At 42.6% G+C, this 20,274-nt stretch overlaps 1 protein-coding gene and 1 pseudogene across 2 annotated transcripts in view; one reads left to right on the top strand and one right to left on the bottom strand.

Annotated features, from left to right (window-relative positions):
* Nucleotides 1-1,398: 1,398 nt before the first annotated feature.
* The window catches only part of ITGB1 (integrin subunit beta 1), a 56,932-nt gene continuing 38,056 nt past the window's right edge, over nucleotides 1,399-20,274 (top strand). For both annotated transcript variants that reach the window (XM_055275091.2, XM_063637350.1), the window contains exon 1: nucleotides 1,399-3,281. The gene's annotated coding sequence lies outside the window, so the exon portion shown is untranslated. The remainder of the gene's footprint in view (nucleotides 3,282-20,274) is intronic.
* On the bottom strand, nucleotides 13,874-14,769 carry LOC129480100 (GTP:AMP phosphotransferase AK3, mitochondrial-like; annotated as a pseudogene).

Below are 20,274 nucleotides of genomic sequence, written 5' to 3'. Positions count from 1 at the left end.
ACCTGGCTAATTTTATTCCTTATTTTTTAGTTGGGGCCGGGGGTGGTCTCACTACGTTGTTCAGTCTGGTCTCTAATCCCTGGTCTCCAGCAATCCTCCCACCTCAGCCTCCTGAGTAGCAGATTCACATTTTAAAACAGTGATTTTAGTTCCTCAGGTAAAGGAATGGAGTTATTCATGATTCAGAAGCACTTCTATGTTAGTATTACAGGATGTTATCAGAGACCTCTATTCCTTCCATCCCTATCCCTTCCATCTTTTTCTTTGTTTAATGTTTAAAGAAGGAGTTAGATTCAAAGTAACTGGAAGTGACAGATGAGAAAAATATATCTAGGTTAGTCTACAGAAACAGTCCTTAGAAAAGTGGCTGAAGACTTACCTAGCCATTGTCAATCAATTTGCTCCAAAGCCATCACATTCATTTATTACACAATGGTGTTTAAAATCCAAGTCCCATTGATCAGCCAGGGTACTGTTATTAAGAAAAAAATTAAGATTTTTTTCTTAATAAAATCTCCTAGTAGGGCATTTTCATCACACAGCAACTGCCTAATTCTTCATACTCACCCCCACGCTGCAACTCATTTTCCCCTTATTATCACCAATGTTGAAATTAGTCTTCACCTATAAATCTGGAACCTGATTTGCAATATATCCTTATGAATCCCCTTTGAATTTCTAAAATTATTATTCTTATTCCTTATCATCTGGACACTTATTTATAGAGTGATCATATAAATTATCATCTATACTAGGACGTACTTTTGAGAGTGAAAAGGGGTGCTAATTAATAATAATATAAGTCAAACTAATATAAACCTAGGCATCCAATAACGTCTTTCTTGCTGAGCAACTCTGAAACTTTACTTTGGAAAATGTTAGATGAATAAAGATACATTTTGAAGAGCAAGTAGTAGTATCACCAGTGACAAAACTAAAAGAAACACTAACTTTATTTGACATAATAATGACTTAAGAGATGGCAGAAGACAATTGATAATAATTGGGAGACAGTGTAGGTAAGGTATGGATTTATCTTGAATTTAAAATACTAATGATGTTCTATTACATTGGGCACGCAGCCATCTGGTCGACCTTAGACATGGGAAGGCAAGCACCCTCTGGTTGACCTTAAACATGGAAAGGTGAGAGCTATCTGGTTGACCTTACACATGGGAAGGCAAGAGACACCTGGTAGACCTTGCACCAACCTAATATCATAAGAGCTAGCAATGTAGCTTGCACTATTCCTACTTACCAGGATTTCCTGTTTAGCACATATGCTGACCAACCTTTACTTGAGTATTCATATATTTCATAGCTCACTGTCCACCCATTATTTGTATGAAATCACAAGTAGACTCGTATTCTTGACCAATGACTGCAGTTTTTAGAGAACATGTTTCTTTAATTTCTTTTTCCTCAAAACTCATGACTTCTGTACACAAATTGCTACCTCACACATCAGTTTAGTCAAGTGCTCTAGCCTGGTCCTGGGAGAGCAAAAGGACCTATTTATTCATTTATCAGATATTATCTGAGCCCCTATTATCTGTCCTCGCAACAGTGCTTGACGGTGGTGTTAAAAAGGTCAGTAAATTGTCTTGGAGGAACTAATTTAGTTTAGAGTTAAATCTCATAATGTTCTTGTAGCAAAGATTAGCCAGTGCCTCCACCAGTCATGTACAGGGAAAAAAATTCTGGAAATTGTAGTGCAAATCAGGCATGGACCAATTATGCTTTTGAACTATAGTTTTCTGTGCTGAGACTGGGCCAATTCTGATGAATTCTGAACAATGGTAAAACCGATACCTTTAAAATTCAAGAATGTTGAGTTCTAATGGCAGTTTGACCATTGAGATATTAACATAGGAACATCATTTAGCCTCTTAAGCTTGAACATCCATTAAGTGGGAAAAATAGTGCTCATTTCCTAGAGGTCTTCAGAGATTAGCTAACCAATAGTTTTGATTTTGCTGGTAAGTAATGTGCAAGTTTTCTTAGATGTGATCGCTTCATTTTCTCGTATATTGATTGGCAGCAGCCAAATGGGCGTTCCAGTCCCTAATCTCCTGCAAGAGAAACACTTCTGTTTCATAAATCTGGTAATTTTTGAGCTCTTTTCCCAACAGGGTGCTGCAGCTCACCAAGTGGAACCCACAACATTTTCTGCTACCAGGATAGCAGCTTGTCAGCAGCATATACTGAATTACTAGGTTTCAGTATGATTTTGGCTGGTACAGATTTCAATCATCGAATCGACATGCGTCCAGCCATTCTCATAATGAATGTTTCCTTCTCTTTCAAACGTTGTTTCCAGCCTCCATCTCCAAATTCTTTTTTTTAAAGAGGTGGAACAGAAACTGTACTCCTCAGGAAGAAACTTTTCCTTCTCATCCCTGTTCCCCATAAAGGTACCTCCAGATAAATCTATCAAAAGCAGGACCCAACTCATCAGGTTTTCTAAAACGTTCCCCAGTCTCACCACCCTTCGTGGCACGCATGGGCTTCCCAAGTCTTCACCTTTCTCTTAGACACAGGCAAGCACATTATCACTCCAGAAAAGCAGTCCTGGCTTAGCCAGTTCCCTTCCAGAAGGACCACGTGGTTTTTGGCCCCATGGAGCCCTGCAGCGTAGCGGGGGGCTCATGGTCCCGATTTGCCTCGGGACTCAGGGGGCTTCCGAGATGCAGGATCTCCCCGGCTCGTAACGAGACATCAGTGGACAAACGGGAGCGAGGGTCGGACACGCGGCTCCGAGGAAGCGGAACTTAAAGAACACGGGCCCAGCAGGCTACACCAGGAACGCGCCGGACTCTAGGGCGCGTCCCACCCCTCCCGCCCTTCGCAAAGGAGGAAACTGAGGCACGGCGACTGTCTCAACGCAGCCCCGGCCCTGCCCTCCGCGGCCTCCCTCAGGCGCGCTCCCGCGCGGGCGGTTCCTTTGTCCCGGTCGCGCTTCCTGCCTCCGCCTCCTCCTCGCCCCGGGCCGGGCTGACGCGGCGAGAGAGGAATGCGTTTCCGGAGGGAGAGGGCAGCGGCGGCGGGCTCGGGAGCGGGATCAGACGCGCAGAGGAGGCGGGGCCGCGGCTGGTTTCCTGCCGGGGGGCGGCTCTGGGCCGCCGAGTCCCCTCCTCCCGCCCCTGAGAAGGAGGAGCCGCCGCCACCCGCCGCGCCCGAGACGCTGGAGGCCCCTCCAGCCCGCGGGAGAGGCCCAGCGGCAGTCGCGGAACAGCAGGCCCGAGCCCACCGCGCCGGGGCCCGGACGCCGCGCGGAGAAGGTAGGGGCCGGCGGGCCTCAGGTGTGGGAGCGCGGGCCGCGGCCTCCGGTCTCCGGTGCGCGGCCGCACTTAGAGCCGCCGGCCGGTCCTCGCCGGGACCTTTGTGCCGGGCGTGGGGGCGGGGACGGCCGCCGGCGGTTGGGGGCTGGGGCGGGATTCCAGGCTAGTCCAGGAGGAAGTCCGCACACCGCCACCCACCTCGGGTCCCCGGCGCTGGCAGTCCCCGGGCGCAGAGCCGGCCCAGCCGCGTTCCAAACGCGAGGGTTGCGGGCCTGGGCGCTGTCACGTCGGGGCTGCTGGAGCTGCGGAGGACCGGGCCCGAACGGCCCCTGACACCTGCGGTCTCCCGCCGCGCTAGGGTAAGCGCGGGTGGGAGCCAGCGAGGCCACCCGGATCTCGGCGTTTGGGACTTGGCACTCCCGTGGACGGGTCCTGTGCCTTTGTCTCTCGCTCCCTCGCGAGCTGCTGTCCTTGGAGCAGCGTCGAGCCAGCCGTCGGCGCCCGCGGCGGGGACTGGTCTCCGGCTGCCAGGAGGCAGCCCTGGGGCCAGCGCCGCGAGCGGGGGCGGCGGGAGCCGGGTAGAAGGTGGCCTCGCGGAGCCCCTGGGGACCGGGGGTGCGGTGACGGCAGTGCAGTCCAGTTCCCCGTGTTTATAAACGCGAATGCCGGGAAGTCAAGAGTCGCCGGTCCCTGCCGGGCACCCCGGGACCAGGACGCATGGCCATGGCCAGCTTGTGCCTGAGAGCCCAGCCTGTGTCTCGTATGATTTTACCGCGTGTCATTTCTTAGGCTTCATAAATTGGATTTATGAGACTCCTACCCTCTAAGTAACTTTTATTTAATCAAATTCGTGCTTTTGAGTCGAAGACTTTGCACTCATTGGTATGATCATTAGTAAGTTGCACTCTCTAAGCTTCCGTTTCCTCATCTGTGAAATAGGAACAATAATATCTACATTAATAATTCATTGTTACAATAATGACAGTGAGGGCCAAGTTTAGCTCTAGGCATTTTACATGTGTTGTTTAATTCTGGAACCGCTCTAATGAGATTGGTACTGTTTCAATTCCCATTTTCCGAGTGAAGAAACTGAGGCACAGGGAGCAAAAGTAAGTTGCCTGTGGTCATCAGGAGCTCCTGGAGAAGGCATGGGGTCTAGCTCCAGAGTCCACGTTTAAACCACAAGTAACCTTCCTAACTATAGTTGTGAAAATCAAATACAAAATGTAAAACACTTAGCTTGAGAGTATTGACTCCTTTTCAGCTTTCTTTTATAGTAAAAAGATGTTAAAAATATCTCGGAAGGTAATTGGTAACATCATTAGTAAGGTTTCTTTGGGCCAACATGCCACATGGATAACTTAGGTGGCTGGAATTACTAGGTTATTTTGTTTTGTTTTGAGACAGGGTCTCTGTTGCCCAGGCTGGAGTGCAGAAGAGCCATCACAGCTCACTGCAGCCTCAACCGCCCAGGCTTAAGTTATTTTTCCACCTCAGCCTCCTGAGTAGCTGGGACTACAGGCGCCTGCCACCGTGCCCGGCTAATTTTTTTATTTTTTGTAGAGACAGGATTTCACTATGCTGCCCAGGCTGGCCTCAAACTCCTGGGCTCAAGCTGTGCTCTCTCCCCGAGCTCCCAAAGTGCTGGGATTACAGGCGTGAGCCCCTGAGCCTGGCCCTTAGGTTTTTTTTTTTTTTAATTGTAGTTTTGATGCTACAAAAATAACATGCTAGAGGAATTTAGATTAGATATCTTTCTTAAACCACATACGTCCTTTACGATAGGTTATACAATAGACCAGTTTTAGAAATGATTAAGGAACTTAATCATTAGTTGGCAGTTACCTGTTCATTTGTGGACATCAAGGCCCAGAGGGGTCAGGACTTAGAGTCTCACTATAATTCTCATATTTTTAAATAATGTTGACTCATTGATCAATATTATATAAGGGACTGAAGATGGTGAAGTGTTGAATAAAAAACATTGGTATTTTGATTACAGGCTTTTGGGGAGAAAGTCATTTTACTTATCCCAAAATTGAGTATGAAGGTGGAAGATGTTATTAGAATGCTAGTTAAAAGGACAAAGAATGTGGTTAATACTTTAATTCTGTGAACAGGAAGCAAATAGACTGTTTAACTCGTCTATGTTGACTTCAGACCTAGACCTACAATTTTAAGTGTTTGTGATTTTCTTAACAGTGTAAAGTTCTATATTAAAGTTACTTTTTAATACCCTCAACATTCTGCACATGAAAAGCATGGAATCAACAATTCTGAAAGTCACTGGATTTAGTAATTTTAACAATTAGGCAGCTTTCTTCTTAGCTTTCTGGTCAGTATAATTTAATTTAAATCAGCCCCGAATTACCATCACGAATGAAAATGTAGTTCTACATTGGTGTTCTTCCTAACTCTGGGAGAGACACTGGGGACATCTGGTCATATTATAATAATGAAAAGTGGTCAAACAACTTAACATGGTGCCAGTTTTCCTAAGCGTGCTTGCCACTGATTGTAATGCTTTTATTGTTTGGCTTCTTGATAAGTAAGTTATGGCTTACAGCGGGGAGTAGTATAGTGTTCTGTCTGAAAAAAATATTCATTAATATTCTGTAGCTGCTCTGGTTTGCCCTTAACTATGCTGCTAGTGTGATAAGCTGAAACATCTTGTAACTGGTAAAAGTTTCAGAGAACTTAACTTTCTGAATATGTAACAAGCTGCATATATCTGAAAGGGTTCATTTAGACTTCTGTTAGATATTAGCAGATTTTCTCACTCTGCAAGAGAGTTAGGATCTGTTAGGTTGTGGGTGGAATCCTAGAGATTATGCCGGGTAAATATGTAAGTATCTGTATCGTATTAGCAGTGTTTACTCTGACTTGGTTTTAGGTTCTGAGAGTTTGGCTGGTTGTTTTTTCAGAGTTTGGAGGTATGGAGTAGAGAGGTTAAGATACAGAAAGGTACATTCGTCTTCTGAATCCTGAAGTGTTATTCTAGGGGTATCTCTATAGCTGTGGAAAACTGAAAAGATATTACGGTATGTACCCAGGTTAAAGGGGGTACAGTCCGTAAAAGTCAGAATATTAGCAGCCTTCCAATATGTCTGTTGGTAGGTGAAAAAAAAAGTTTCTCTCTTTCAGGAGTTGTGTACAAAAGGATCCAAACTATACTTTGTACATTTGTTATTGTTTTAAAAGTGGCTGTGAGTTTTTAGAGGTCAGCTAACTTTAAACTTGCCGTTTGGTTTGTGACTTTAGAAGGTAGAGTTCACTATATTTAGCAATATGCTTAAGCATGTGCATATCACTTCATGAAACGTGTGTGTGCATGAGAAAAGCTGCCTCCAGTACACATACATATGTATATAAACACACACAAGCACATATATGTGTGTATTTCTTATAGGACCAATCTCATTGTACATAATTTCAAAGCACAGGTTCCTATCTCCAGGGATGCATAAAAAGACTCACTGAAGTATAGGGAGAAAATTTTAGGTCTACTATTATGTTTGTTGATCTCATCACTTTAAAGTTTAAAATTTTGATTATGATTTATATCTTACTATATTGCTGTAGAAGTACATGTATTTGAATTTATAAATTGCATATATTTTGGGTACAGGTATGCTCAGAATTTTTTTAGTGATAAAGGTGAGTGGTCAGAAAGCTTTGCAGATCCCTATATGGAGGATGATTTGAGTGGGGTTCAAGAGCTACTGTATTTAGGAGGGAGAATTGGTAAGACTTGATAAGAGAAATGAAAGAAACCCAGTGTGACACTGGTTTCTGGCTAGGAGGTGCTGTTCACTGAGGTGAGAGGGTGACCACAAGCCGGGGGTGCTGGTTGGCTGGAGCAGAGGGTAAATGATGACCTTATGAGGCCAAGTTTTTTTTTTAAGGTGACCATGGGACATAGGTGGAGATGTCTAAATTGCAGTTGAATACACAGATTCAGAGCTTAAAAAAAGAAGAAACTCTGAGAGATTTCAATTTGGGAATTCTTAGTCTATTGCTGGTTGAAGCTATAGGCTGTGCGTGCAAACACCAAAGGAGGGTGTGGAGTGAAAAAAGGGCTGAAGGAGGACCTGGGAACACTTTTAATAGTCAAGCGGGGGTGGAGGCAGAGGAATCCAGAAAAGCATTTACCTTCCCCAGTTTCTTCTCTGAACTTCTAATTCCTTTGAGTGGCATTTTTGTGAGTGACATAGGTATTTCTGGGTTTTTCTAGTGATTGGCATGTTTGAGTTAAAGACAAAAAGACTTCATTGGTCACATTCCTTTGTGGTAATTTATTTTCAGATACCTGATCAGAGAAGCAGTTTGATGTAGTAAAGGCTTCTCGATTGGGAGACAGGAAACCTGGGTGTCAGTGCCTGGTCTGCCACTGAATTTTTGTGTGACCGTTGTCAGAGTACTATACTTCCAGAGCGTTGGTTTCCACATCTACCCTGTAAAGCAGTCTGCATGTTTCTCTCATTCTCTTGTTCGAGGAGTTGGAGGATAGCTGCTGCCTGATGTAAGCAGAGTGCAGTTCTCTCTCTCCATGAGCCACTTTTTTTTTTTTTTTTTTTTTTGTATCACCAGAGAGTGTAGGCACTGTGCCACTTACTCCATTAAGGATACCTACCAGCGCTGACCAGCAACATCTGTCCCTGTCAGCTCTGCATCAGGATGTAGGTCGGCTGTACATACATTTTATTCTATCAGTACATTGAGTACCAGTTACCTGTAAAATGCTTTACTCAGTGGGCATGAATCAAGAAGTTGACATGCTCTTTGATGTTGAGTCTGTTGTCTAGTTGGAACAAGTTGTGTTCAGTTCAGGAAAACATAAATACCAAAGAGTGTTTTATACAATGTACTGTACCATAAAATACTGTACCATGTAATATTCCCCAACAGCGTTAGAAAAATCTCAGCATTGGCTTGTGTGGTTTTGGAACACGTTGTGTAGGAGATGAGGCCTGAGCTTGGAATGATATGAGCGAAGGTTGGATGACAGATGGGTGTCATATTCAAGGACAGCATGGGAAGAATCCAGTCTAATTTCGCAGATAGTACTTGGCCACTTTGTTACCTATTAGGAGTTGTGTATAATATCATATATATCAGAAGGATATATGAAGGCTATATAAAATGAAGGCCTAGGTTCTTGCCCTCCAACACTAGCCTGATGAGAGACACAGACATGAGTACAATTAGTTACAATAGAAGTTTGAATAGAAATAACACTGTATTATTGAGCATCACTGAAGGTTTGTCATTCACTCTGCTGGGCACTATCAAAGCTGTTTTGGAACCACAGAGAAGGAGTAGTTAATTAAATTGATTGTGGTTGGTGAGATGAAGAGGCAATAAAGGCAGAAAGGAAGAAGAAAAATCAGCATTCTATTTTGTGTAGGGAGTATAGTTTCAGTGGAGTGATGAGGAAAATATTTACATACAAAATTAGGTATGTACCATTTGAAGTATGGAAGTCACATTTTTCTGTATAAATGTTTATGGAATGAATATGTAAATAACTTAAGCTTTCATAATCTATGAAATTAGCAATAGATTATTCTTCCCCATGTACAATATTTTATGGTTTATGTATGATTTTCTTCATATTATGATTTCAGTGCTTCTTCTAAATGGGTGATACAGGGTCATGTTTGATTATTGGAGGAGGAAATTGGAGTTTGAAAAAGCACATTTGGTAGTATAATGTTATATTAGGAAAATGTTACAAAAAAGTACAATAGGGAGTAAGATTTATGCTTATTAAAGAAGCATGGATTAAAAAGATTGAGAAACATTTATTAAGGAGTCACTGAGGTTCTTGTTTTAGAAGGCCATGATTAATGAGTTGGAGAACAAGAAGCAAATTTGGTAATCAAGTAAATTATGAGCTGTTGACCACTTAGAAAGATATTTGCTGATAAGAGCTTTCATATAATGATCATATTTTATCTTCCCAACAATTAGATACTGTTTACAGCTTACTGATGAGTAAAATGAGAAACTGTTTTCTTCCTATGTTTATCATGGTTTTAAAACATTTGTCATATATTTAAAATACTGTATGCACTCTACCACAGACAGGATGGAGAGGAAGATGTGACAAAGTATGTGGTCAAAATTAGTTTTAATCAAGGAAGCATTTTGGAATGCTCTGCTTAAAAAGTGGATATAATTACGCAGTTTGAGAAGATAATTCTCTTTAATTGAAATTATGGGGAATAAGTCTTGCTCTCAGGTGCTTATTGATACCGTTGATCATGATGGTTCTTTTGCTAGCTCCACTCACAATTATCTTTGAAAACTTGCCCCAGAGTAAACTTTCTCAACCAAAACCGTTCCCAACTTCTTTCCTCCTCACAGGGAAAGGCAAAAAAGTCCGCAGACATAGAGAGTGGAAAGAAGGAACAGCATACTAGGCTGGTTTGAAAAACAATCAATTGCTAGGTAATAATGTCTTACCTTTTGAGTGGAAGGAGGAGCTGGGAAGAATTAAGTTCAGGCAGGTTTTTTGCTCATTTTGGATCAGCCCTTCATATTATGGCTTAATAGCTTTGTTTAAAGTGTATTTTTCTGCTTTTAAGTTCATCCGCTGAAGTCTTGAGTTAATTTTGTGCCCCTTTACCCCCATTTGAATTAAATGCTTCATTTTTTCCCGTTTCTCACATAAAGCTATTTTTTTTTCAGGGCAGGGAGGGGCTGGTGGTGGTGGTGGTGCTGTACCAGTTGTCTGTTGATGAGATCACCATTAGACGACGTTTCTAATCGGCTTGAATTATTTGAATTTTGTGTGATTTTCCTGTTATGTTGATTCTGTTCTTCGTGTCTATGAGTTCTGTAGAGGATTCCAGCCTAAATTTTCTTCCTTAGTTCTGTTTACTTTTCCTCAACTTTTGTGGTTTTACTCTTTGATCACTGTCAAGATCTATTTGAGATTTTCTGACTTTCCTGAAGAGCGTAATGAGTTCTAGATTTTCTCTTATTTTTAAAGAAGATTCTTCACTGACTTCCTTTCACTTTTTGTTCTGTGGAAGTCTTTCCTAGGTGTTAAGTTTCCAGGCTTTACCTCCCCCTACCCCCAACGTATTATCTTTTAGGCATTTTGTTTGCCAATGCGTACTATATCCATTATTTATCTTTCCCTTGCACTTGTAGATTGGGTGGTGATAAAGATCTTCCATATTTCATTTTCCTGGAGAAGGTGGGTAGAGTCACTAGTGATGAATTTTATCTTCAATCTGTTGTTGTATAATTTTCTTAAAGTATCTAGCCCTGTTGTGAGCCGTTCTCAGATTTCAAATTGTTAACCTATAGCTTTGGAGCAGCCAAACCTTTGTTGTTAGAGCTTCTTAGCCCAGGCTAGCATTATCATTGTGTGAGAAGGGGTTGGTGCTCTTTAAAAAGCCATTTTTCTTCTGGGTGGGAGTAGTGAATTTTAGATGGTTTTCTAATTCAGACTACTTTTGTGTTTGTCAAGGAGAGGAGAAGAGGACTTCAAATGTGGTGTTACATCTTTGGGATCCCTTAGCCTCTTCTCTTTCATGTCTCCTTTTTTTTCTTCTCTATTCTTTCTGCTAAGTTTTGTTAATCAATCATTAATGCTAGCTTATTAATATTTGGGCCATAAACACCTCTGTAGTCACTAACACACCTCTTCCTGCCAGATGGAAGGAAAAGAAGTGTCAAGTTTTAATTGTTCTTCCTGTAAGGGGAAAGGTTCCCTTTCCATGGGAGGAACTCATCTCCACATGTCACCCTCTCAGATGGTACAGAATTCAGAAAGATTTCTCAGTCTCTTCCATTCATGTTTTTCCCGTTTTTATTACTCTTTATGTGGGATAAGTGGGAGGAACCTCATGTCTTTCAGTTTGGCTCTGTGTTCTTTTTCTGGAATATATTGATTTTTAAATACTAAAATCTGTTATTGGCCTATTTTTTCCCCCTTTTAAAAGCAGATACAGAAAATAATGATAGTAGAATAGACTTGGGATGAATCCAACTTTATTATAATTTTTAGGAGACATTCATGATATACCTCTATAGGTGTCAGAATCTTTTCTACTATTAAGGTGAAAAGATTTGAGATTTTGTGAAATCTTTTGTGTATTCTTTTTATTTGAGTTGGCTTTTTGGTGGCTTATTTTTCAACCCTGAAATGAACATAACATGTTACATATGTTACATTTTTAAGGTAATTTTTTTCTAAAGTGTAGTTGTTTAATTTCTACAAAGATAGTCCATATAAAGTTTCTAAAGATTGTATCTGTACATTTAAAAGGAAATGCCAAATGAATTATTTGTAAAATTGTTTTAAAAAATTAATAAAAATGAGTGTTTATTTCAAAGTTTGAACATGATATAAAACTGTATTTTTATGGATAAAGATTAGTTTACAGTGAATATTAAAACAATTATGCACTTTTTTTTTTTTTTTTTTTTTTTTTTTTTTTTGTGCGATGGAGTCTCGCTCTGTCGCCCAGGCTGGAGTGCAGTGGCGCGATCTCGGCTCACTGTAAGCTCCGCCTCCCGGGTACACGCCATTCTCTTGCCTCAGCCTCTCCGAGTAGCTGGGACTACAGGCGCCCGCCACCACGCCCGGCTTATTTTTTGTATTTTTAGTAGAGACAGGGTTTCACCGTGGTCTCGATCTCCTGACCTCGTGATTCGCCCGCCTCGGCCTCCCAAAGTGCTGGGATTACAAGTGTGAGCCACCGCGCCCGGCCAATTATGCACTATTTTTGACAGTGGAAACAATTGCACATATTTGGGTTAAGCACTAAAATGAGATTATTTGTGGGTGGTGTTTAAGATTGTTTATTGTTTAGGGAATGAATTATGACCCCTTAGATAAAATTGCATATGGTAAAAAATGACCTTAAGGTGAAATGCTTTTATAGGAACAAGACACAAAACCTTTGTCTGTACTTATGAAACATGGCAATTAAAATAACTTTTCTTGGCCTCTATTAAGTTCAAATGCCCAAGAAATAAACTCATAGAACATTATAAGCCCTTTCCATTTCTGTGCTCTGAGTCAGTTCTAACACTAGAAGGATGTTCTTTATTTTAAAATAGTGATTAAGTAGGCTTTCAAAAAATTACAGTTTAATGAAGTCAGGTCATAGCTTCTGGATACAGATGGTCAGGTTTCAGTTCCACCTGTGCAACTTTTGATTCCACCATTGCAAGTTGTTTAGTCTCTCTGTGGTTTTGTTTCCTCATCTGTGAAACAAAGACACTATTATTCTCCACCTCATAGAGTTACCTGGAGGAGATAGATGCTATTATTTTATCATTATTACAGTTCTAAATGAAATAACTTTTTGTTACAAATTACTTTAAATCATCAAAACTTAGTGTATTATACTCTTCTTGCCTTCTTGCCTGTGCCTAGTCTGGCCCTCTCAATTGAGAAGTCTTCTTTTTTTTTTTTTTTCAGTAATCCACAGTGAGCAGCAGTCCCTGAACGAAATCATATTGCTAGTTGCGTTTGATTAATAAAACACAGAATTCGTATTCTAGTCCTTTCAGGGGGGTTTCCTTCCTCGTGATACAAGAACCTTGTCTTAGTCTTTGTGCTGCTATAACAGAATGCCACAGACTGGGTAATTTATGTCAAGTTTCTGGGGGCTGGGAAGTGCATTACCAAGGTGTTGGCATCTAGTGTCTTTCTGCTGCATCATCCCATGGTAGAAGGCGGAAGGGCAAGAGAGCGAGAGAAGAGAAGGAGGCCAAACTCGGTCTTTTATCTGGAATCCATTCCCCACTCCTGTGGTAATAGCATTAATCCATTCATGTGGGCAGAGCCCTCATGACCTTATCACCTCTTAAAAGTTCCACCTCTCATCACTGTTGCTTTGGGGATAAGTTTCCAACACGTGAACCTTGGGGACACGTTCAAAGCATAGCAAACCTCAAAGGTTCCTCCTTATTTCTATTTGTATTAGGTATGTTATTCCCTCCCCTCAATGTTTTTTTTTTTTTTTTAGACAGAGTCTTGCTCTGTCACCCAGGCTGGAGTGCAGTGGCATGATCTCGGCTCACTGCAAGCTCCACCTCCTGGGTTCACGCCATTCTCCTGCCTCAGCCTCCTGAGTAGCTGGGACTACAGGCACCCGCCACCACGCCCGGCTAATTTTTTTGTATTTTTAGTAGAGACAGGGTTTCACCATGTTAGCCAGGATGGTCTCGATCTTCTGACCTCATGATCTACCGTCTTGGCCCCCCAGAGTGCTGGGATTACAGGCATGAGCGACCGCACGCGGCCTATCAACCACTTAATCTTAATGAACAAAAAGTTAGATCGCTACCAACTGTTCTTTTAATTTTGCTCTAACGTGTTTTAAAAGTTAAGACATCTCTGATGGTTTTGCTGGTGACTGGATAAAACACACTAGATGATTTCAAAAGATTAATCTTAGTATCTGACTCATTTGGCACATCCTCAGTATCCAGAATAAAATCAGTAGAAATAAAAGTAATATAACTTTCAAAGAATTCATACATACTGGAAGTCTTAGGAAAAGCAGTTTTTAAATGCAAGGAATAGGAGGTTTGCTCATCTTACTAGTTACACACATTTCTCCTCATGGAGTAATGGCAGCTTTCTGGCTTCTTTGTGGAACTTTAGTTTGTAGAAAAGCTTGGTAATATTCCAGGACTGGCTTTGTTTGGGCTTCATAAGCCTTTAGTCTTTCGATAACCGTCTCCGGTTTATCATCCTCACGCTGAATGAGAAGATCCCCAGTCAGATCATCAGTGCCCACAGTTTTGGGAGGGTTGAATTCAGTGTTGTAGACTCAGCCACTGGCAGGATCAATCTAGCGAGCAGTAAGGCATTGTTTAATGACCTCAAAGGGCACATTCGGGCTAATCACTGTGTCTGTCTAAGAAGCTCTATCTAGGGCTTCTGCCTGTGGAAGTGTCTATGGAAAACCACCCAACAGCTAGCTATACTAGGTGAGATTTTTCAGCTCATATACGGCCAGCTGAGTCATGACATCATCTCGGATGAATTTCCTTTGGTCAATGGAAGCGTTAGCTAACACATCAATTTCTGTGCCCCGCAGCATGTTGATCCCGGAGCAGGTCTCCGCTAGAGAGGTGCTTCACAGTGTTTGGTGACGCGCGACAACTAGTGCTGTCGCCTAGCCCGGGGCCCCCATGATCGTGGCTGCTGCCGCGCGGACGCCCCTTTACAGACCAAGGCCCACGCCGCACCCGAACAACGACTTTGGCCCAGCCTTTGAACTTACCTGCTCTGCCGCCCAGGCCCAGCTGGCTGGCAGCGCTGCTAGTGGGCAGGTACTGTGGCTCCCAGGCCTTACCTGAACTCTGGTCTAGCAGTTTTCTTTTCTCTCAACCTCAGTGGCCGTTGATCACTGTACTGGAAACCTCGTGTGTCTTTCTCGCATCCTCTTGGCCTCTGATTCCAGCTGGTGCTGCTGGGAACAGTCGATGGCTCACTCCTGGCTGACTGCATGCTGCCTCAGGTGCCTCTCTTTTGCTTTTTCCCCTGCGGCTCCTCTAAGCAGCTTTCTTGTCTGTTCCCTCTTGTCTGTCCCTGGGCACCTGCACTGTAGTTCTTAGAAGTGTTAGGGGAGTTAATGCCCCTTGAGGCAACCTTTTACCTATGCAACTGGAGTTGATACATTTTTCTGTTGACTTTCACTGGACAGACTTTCTAAGTACTTCTCAAAAGTTTTCCACAAGATCAAGCCCCCAGGTACTCAGTATGGTAAAGATAGTATCTTTGTATTGGCTTTTTCTCTTTTTCTTGGTTCACTGTCTTCAAAGTGTCTCTCTCTTTTCCTGGGGTCACCTTCCAATAAACTGCCTGCACACCAGTTCTGTTCCCAGGCTCTGCTTTGGACGGAACCCTAGCTAAAACAATGACCTGGTACTGTATTTTTAATATAGGCCTTTTTCCCCAAGACTGCCTGTCTCTGAAATTGTAAATTCTTAACTGTCGTGGGTTCCAGCTCTTTTCACTTCCTATAGTTCCCTCTCCTTTCACCTCCCTGTTATGATGTCTGGTCTTTTGACTTTTTCCTCTTATTTGTTAACTTTTTGGTAGCACTGCACCTTCTTTGCCCCCCACCCCCACCTTTCCTCTTGCACCTGCCCTGCACACCAGGGAATAGATTTAGTGACTCCAAATTGGAGTCTGAGGGACCATGGGAGGTATTCTCAGAGATTTGGGCATTTCTACAAAATTAAAAAAAAATTGTGGTTTCATGTTAATAATAAACATTTAGTTTATCTGGTTGACCGTCTTATAACCCAGTAATATAACTTCAGCGTCTATGTTTGTACTTGGAAGTTAATTTTGGTTTCATAATGTATAAGAGCCATGAGCATGAGACATTTTATATCTATCTTTAAGTTGGCTTATATACTTAAAGTAATTGAAAATTTAAGTTGTCACTTGGATATCTATAGTAATACTTTTCTGTTTAGAGAAGTTCTGCACGTTAAGTAATTCTGAGACATTCTTCTGAGTAATGTCAGAGAACAATGTCATACAACTCAATATGGTTCAGCGAAGACATTTTTAATTTTTTAACTTTTTGAGACAGGGTCTCACTCCATTGCCCAGCCTGGAATGCAGTGGTGTGATCATAGCTTACTGCAGCTTCCAACTCCTGGACTTATGGCCCCCTCCCCTGGCCCCCACCTCCACCTCCACCAAGTTTTGCTATGTTGCCCAGGCTAATTTATTTTCTTGTAGAGCCAGGATCACTAGCTGGGCATGATGGCTCATACCAGTAGTCCCAGTTACTTGGGAGGCTGAGGTGGGAGGATTGTCTGAGCCCAGGAGGTTGAGGCTGCAGTGAGATGTGATCACACCACTGCATTCCAGCCTAGGCAACAGAGCAAGACCCTGTCTCCCCTCTCCCCTGCCAAAAAAAAGAAAGAGAGACAGGGTCCAGGCTAGTCTTGAACTCCTTGCCTCAGGCAGTCCTCTTACCTCAGCCCCTCAAAGTGCTGAGATTGCAGGCATGAGCCTAACAGCAAAGAGTTTTGAGCATGGACTTTGTGCCAAGTATTTCTAGGTGCAATAGCTATAAATAAGATACACCCAGGCCCTATTTTCTTGGAGCCATCAGGGAAGACATGTTAGCAAATAGTTAGAAGTGAAATGAGTGTTACAAATATACCTGTATAAATTAGGGTGTCCAATACCTGATGGGCTCTCACCATTGCAGGCTCTCACTGTAATGCTATTGCATCTTCCTAATTTTCTGCAATCCCTAAGCCCTACCTCTTTTCCTAGGAGTTGTTCTTCCTATTTCAGAAAAAAACAGTCATGCATGAATGAACTCTCTTTGCTTTCTCACCTCCTGCTCTGCCTTAGAAGAAAGGCACCATGTCTCTGTTTAGGGTGATCCACCCCCTTGGGCTCCAGATGCCATCTCTCTTTGCTCCAAGGAGGCCTGGCTTCATCACTTACCTTTTCTCTTTCCTGTGTCTTCACCTTTTCAAGTTTGCCCCCAGTTCTCCTTTCTTCCTAAGTATTCTTTTCATCCCAATCGCATCCGTTTTCATAAGTTCAGTTAGCACCTAGATTATGACAACTCTCATGTCTCTGTCTCTAACTCTTGACTTATCTCCTGAGATCCATACTCATGTCCTAGCTTCCCAATAGGCATCTTCCCTAGATTTCACAGTAAAACAAACCTCATTTTTTTCCCTAACCCCATTCTCCCTCATACATCTTCTTTATTTTAAAGTGATGATTATTCTAAATTCCTTTCTTTCTCCCATCCTTCCTTCTCCAAGTAAGCAGCAGATCTCTCATAGCTACCTTCTAATCATTGTCTGTCTTCTTGTTTGTTGCTGTTATCTGAATTTAGACATTTGTCACCTCTCACTTGAACCTTTGCAGTAAATTCTGTATTTGTCTCCCATCTCCTGTCTTGCCCCCTATCCTTTTCTCCACTGAGTTTCTGCCATGTATATATAGAAGTAATTACTAGCCTGCCCAAATTTTTTCAGTTCCCCTCCTATTTATAGAATGGAATCCAAACTCTTTTAGCATGGATGGTATTTGGCTATCTGTAACATAGCTCCTCCTGCCTGCATGGTCTTCGTTCCTGTTATTTCCAACTCATAATTTAAGTCTCAGAAATACTTCAAGATTCCTTTTGGCCTTTTTGATATTTTAAGATTTTAAGATAATATAATTTATACTTACAATAGAAAATTATAAGGATAAAATAATCACTCATTCCACCACCAAGATATAGCTACAAAAACATACATTTTTCTAGTCTTTTTTTCTATAAAGAGAGAAAAAGTGAGACAGTTCCAATTTTGGGTTGCAGGGAGCTGCCCAAATGCATATGCTTAGAAATAAGATTAGGAAGGAGTTATTATAATTTGCCTCGGGACTTCATGGCTTTGTATATGCAGGCCTTTTGCCTGGAATATCTTCTCTCCACTTTTCTCCACACCCATCTCCTATGTGCCTTCAGGTCTAACTGAAACACTGCCATGTCCCTGACGCCTCTGAACTTGTCCAGGCAGATTTCAGTGTCCTCAGTGCGCTGTGTCCTTGTTTATTACTGAAACCATCATGTCATAATAATTTGTATTTTTGTCCTTGAACTGAAAGTTCCCTGAAGCAGTGACCCTTGTATTTCCTGATATGGCTCAAAACCTGACAGAGTTGCCTGAAGAGGAACCTCCAGAAAGGCAGGGGGAAACCAGTAGAGTTCAAGGGAGTAGAGTGTGTTAAAGAATGGTGAATAGTCTTACGTGTTGCTTTGTGTAAATTCTTTGGTAGTAAACTGATGTACTTCTTCAAGTGCATATTGTAGTGAGTCAGAAAATTTATGAATGAATGAATGGTGAACGAATGAATGCAGAGAGTAAGGTAAGGCCTGGAAAGAGTTCTTTTGCAAGAGTAATTTCTCATATATGGTTGGGCATGGACATCAGTTATACAGTTACATGCCACATAATGACGACAGTGGTCCCATAAGATTATAATGGAGCTGAAAAACACCTGTTGCCTAGTAATGTAGTGTCATAGTGCAACACATTACTCACATGTTTGTGGTAATGCTGGTGTAAACAAATCGACTATGCTGCCAGTCTTATAAAAGCATAGCATCTAAATTACAGTGCATAATACTTGATAATAAACAACTATGTTACTGCTTTATATATTTACTGCACTATATTGTTTGTTTTTTTTTTTTTTTGAGATGGAGTTCTAGCTGTGTCGCCAGGCTGGAGTGCAGTGGCGCAATCTTGGCTCACTGTAACCTCTATCTCCTGGGTTCAAGTGATTCTCCTGCCTCAGCCTCCTGAGTAGCTGGGACTACAGGTGCACGCCACCACGCCCAGCTAATTTTTGTATTTTTTGTAGAGACGGGGTTTCACCACATTGGCCAGGATGGTCATGATTACTTGACCTTGTGATCTGCCCATCTTGGCCTCCCAAAGCGCTGGGATTACAGGCGTGAGCCACTGCCCCCAGCCTGTTGTTATTTGAGAGAGTATCTCTCCATATAGAAAAAGTTAAAACAGCCTCAGGCAGGTCAAGGTCCTTCAGGAAGTGGTCCAGAAGAAGGAGATCTTTTAGAAGATGACAGCTCCATGTGTCATTGGAGACAGGATATGCAGGCGCAAGACAGTGACATTGATGATCCTGACCCAGGGCAGCTGTGCAGGCTTAGGCTAATGTAGTGTGTGTATTTGTGTCCACAGTACCGTGTATGGTAATGTCAGTAATGTCCTGTTCAGTGAGTGTTCTGTGCAGTGTACTCACTTGCCCCTCTCACTCACTCATTCACTTACCCACCCAACCACCCAGAGCAGCTTCCAGTCCTTTAAGCTATATTCATGGTAATAGTGGTGTATCAATTTTAAAATCTTTTGTACCATACTTTTACTGTGTAGTTTTTCTACGTTTAGCTGTGCGTAGATACACACATGCTTACTGCAGCATTCCAGTTGCCTGCAGTATTCAGGACAGTCTTGTGCTGGACAGGTGTGTAGCCTAGGAGCAATAAGCTGTACCATAGAGCCTGGATATGTAGGAGGCCACACTATCTTGGTTTGTGTAAGTGCACTGTGATGGTTGCACAAAGATAAAATTGCCTTCGCATTTCTCAGAGCTCTTTCTTTGTTAAGTGACACATGAAGGTACTGGGTTGAGGAGAGGGAAGGTAGGTAGGAAATGGAGACCAGTGTAGACAACTGTTTCTAGGTCTTTGACCATGAAGAGGAGACAAGCGTTAGAATTAGGACAGCATCTGAAAGGCATCTTTCCCTGTTATCCCCTCATACTCTGTTTTATATGGAATGCCATTGGGAGGAAACCCCTTCAGGTCCTTTTCTCAGCATAAGAATCACCTGGAGTCCAGGCCCCATGCTCAGAGATTGTGGATTTTAGGCCTAGGGTGGGCATCCAGGTAAACCCAATGCAGTTGTTCTCTAGGCCCACTTAGAGAAGTGCTGTCCTGGGAGCTTTGTGGCGTAGGACGTGGGCGCCTGTTCCTTCCCCTTCCATGCACATGTGCAGGGAGCACCCAGTACCAGTAGAAGGGAAGGCCAGCAGCGTTGAAAGCAATGCTCCCTGGCCCTCTGCCTTTCCTTTCCTGTCCAGGTCTCTGTGGCTTGCTTCCCTCAGGCCACTTCTAACTGTGGTCTGCTCTCTGCCTCCTGGTCCTGTAGCTCTTCTGTTTCTTAATTGGAGTCATCCTCTAGCCTTTCCCTTTCCCTGAGAGAAAGCCTGGCCTTTTACAGACATCACTAGCCAATGGCAGTGCCTCTGTTTCTTGCCAGTGTCCCGCCAGTCGCAGGATTGTTGACATCTGTCCTTAAACTGTTTCCAGCTGCTGGCCTTGTTGTCTCAGCTGTTCTTCAACACTGAAGCCTTGTTTTGCCTGCTTCTGGGTTTGGAGCTCTTCCAGAGGCATGAGGGTTTCAGAAGGTTGATTTTTGCCTTGTCAAGGTTTATAGAAGGAAAGGACAG

Source organism: Symphalangus syndactylus, chromosome 4, assembly GCF_028878055.3.
Source record: "Symphalangus syndactylus isolate Jambi chromosome 4, NHGRI_mSymSyn1-v2.1_pri, whole genome shotgun sequence".
In the NCBI taxonomy this organism is placed as follows: Eukaryota; Metazoa; Chordata; class Mammalia; order Primates; family Hylobatidae; genus Symphalangus; species Symphalangus syndactylus.
The sequence above is the reverse complement of the archived record's forward strand: the minus strand, read 5'-3'. Positions and strand labels throughout refer to the sequence as shown.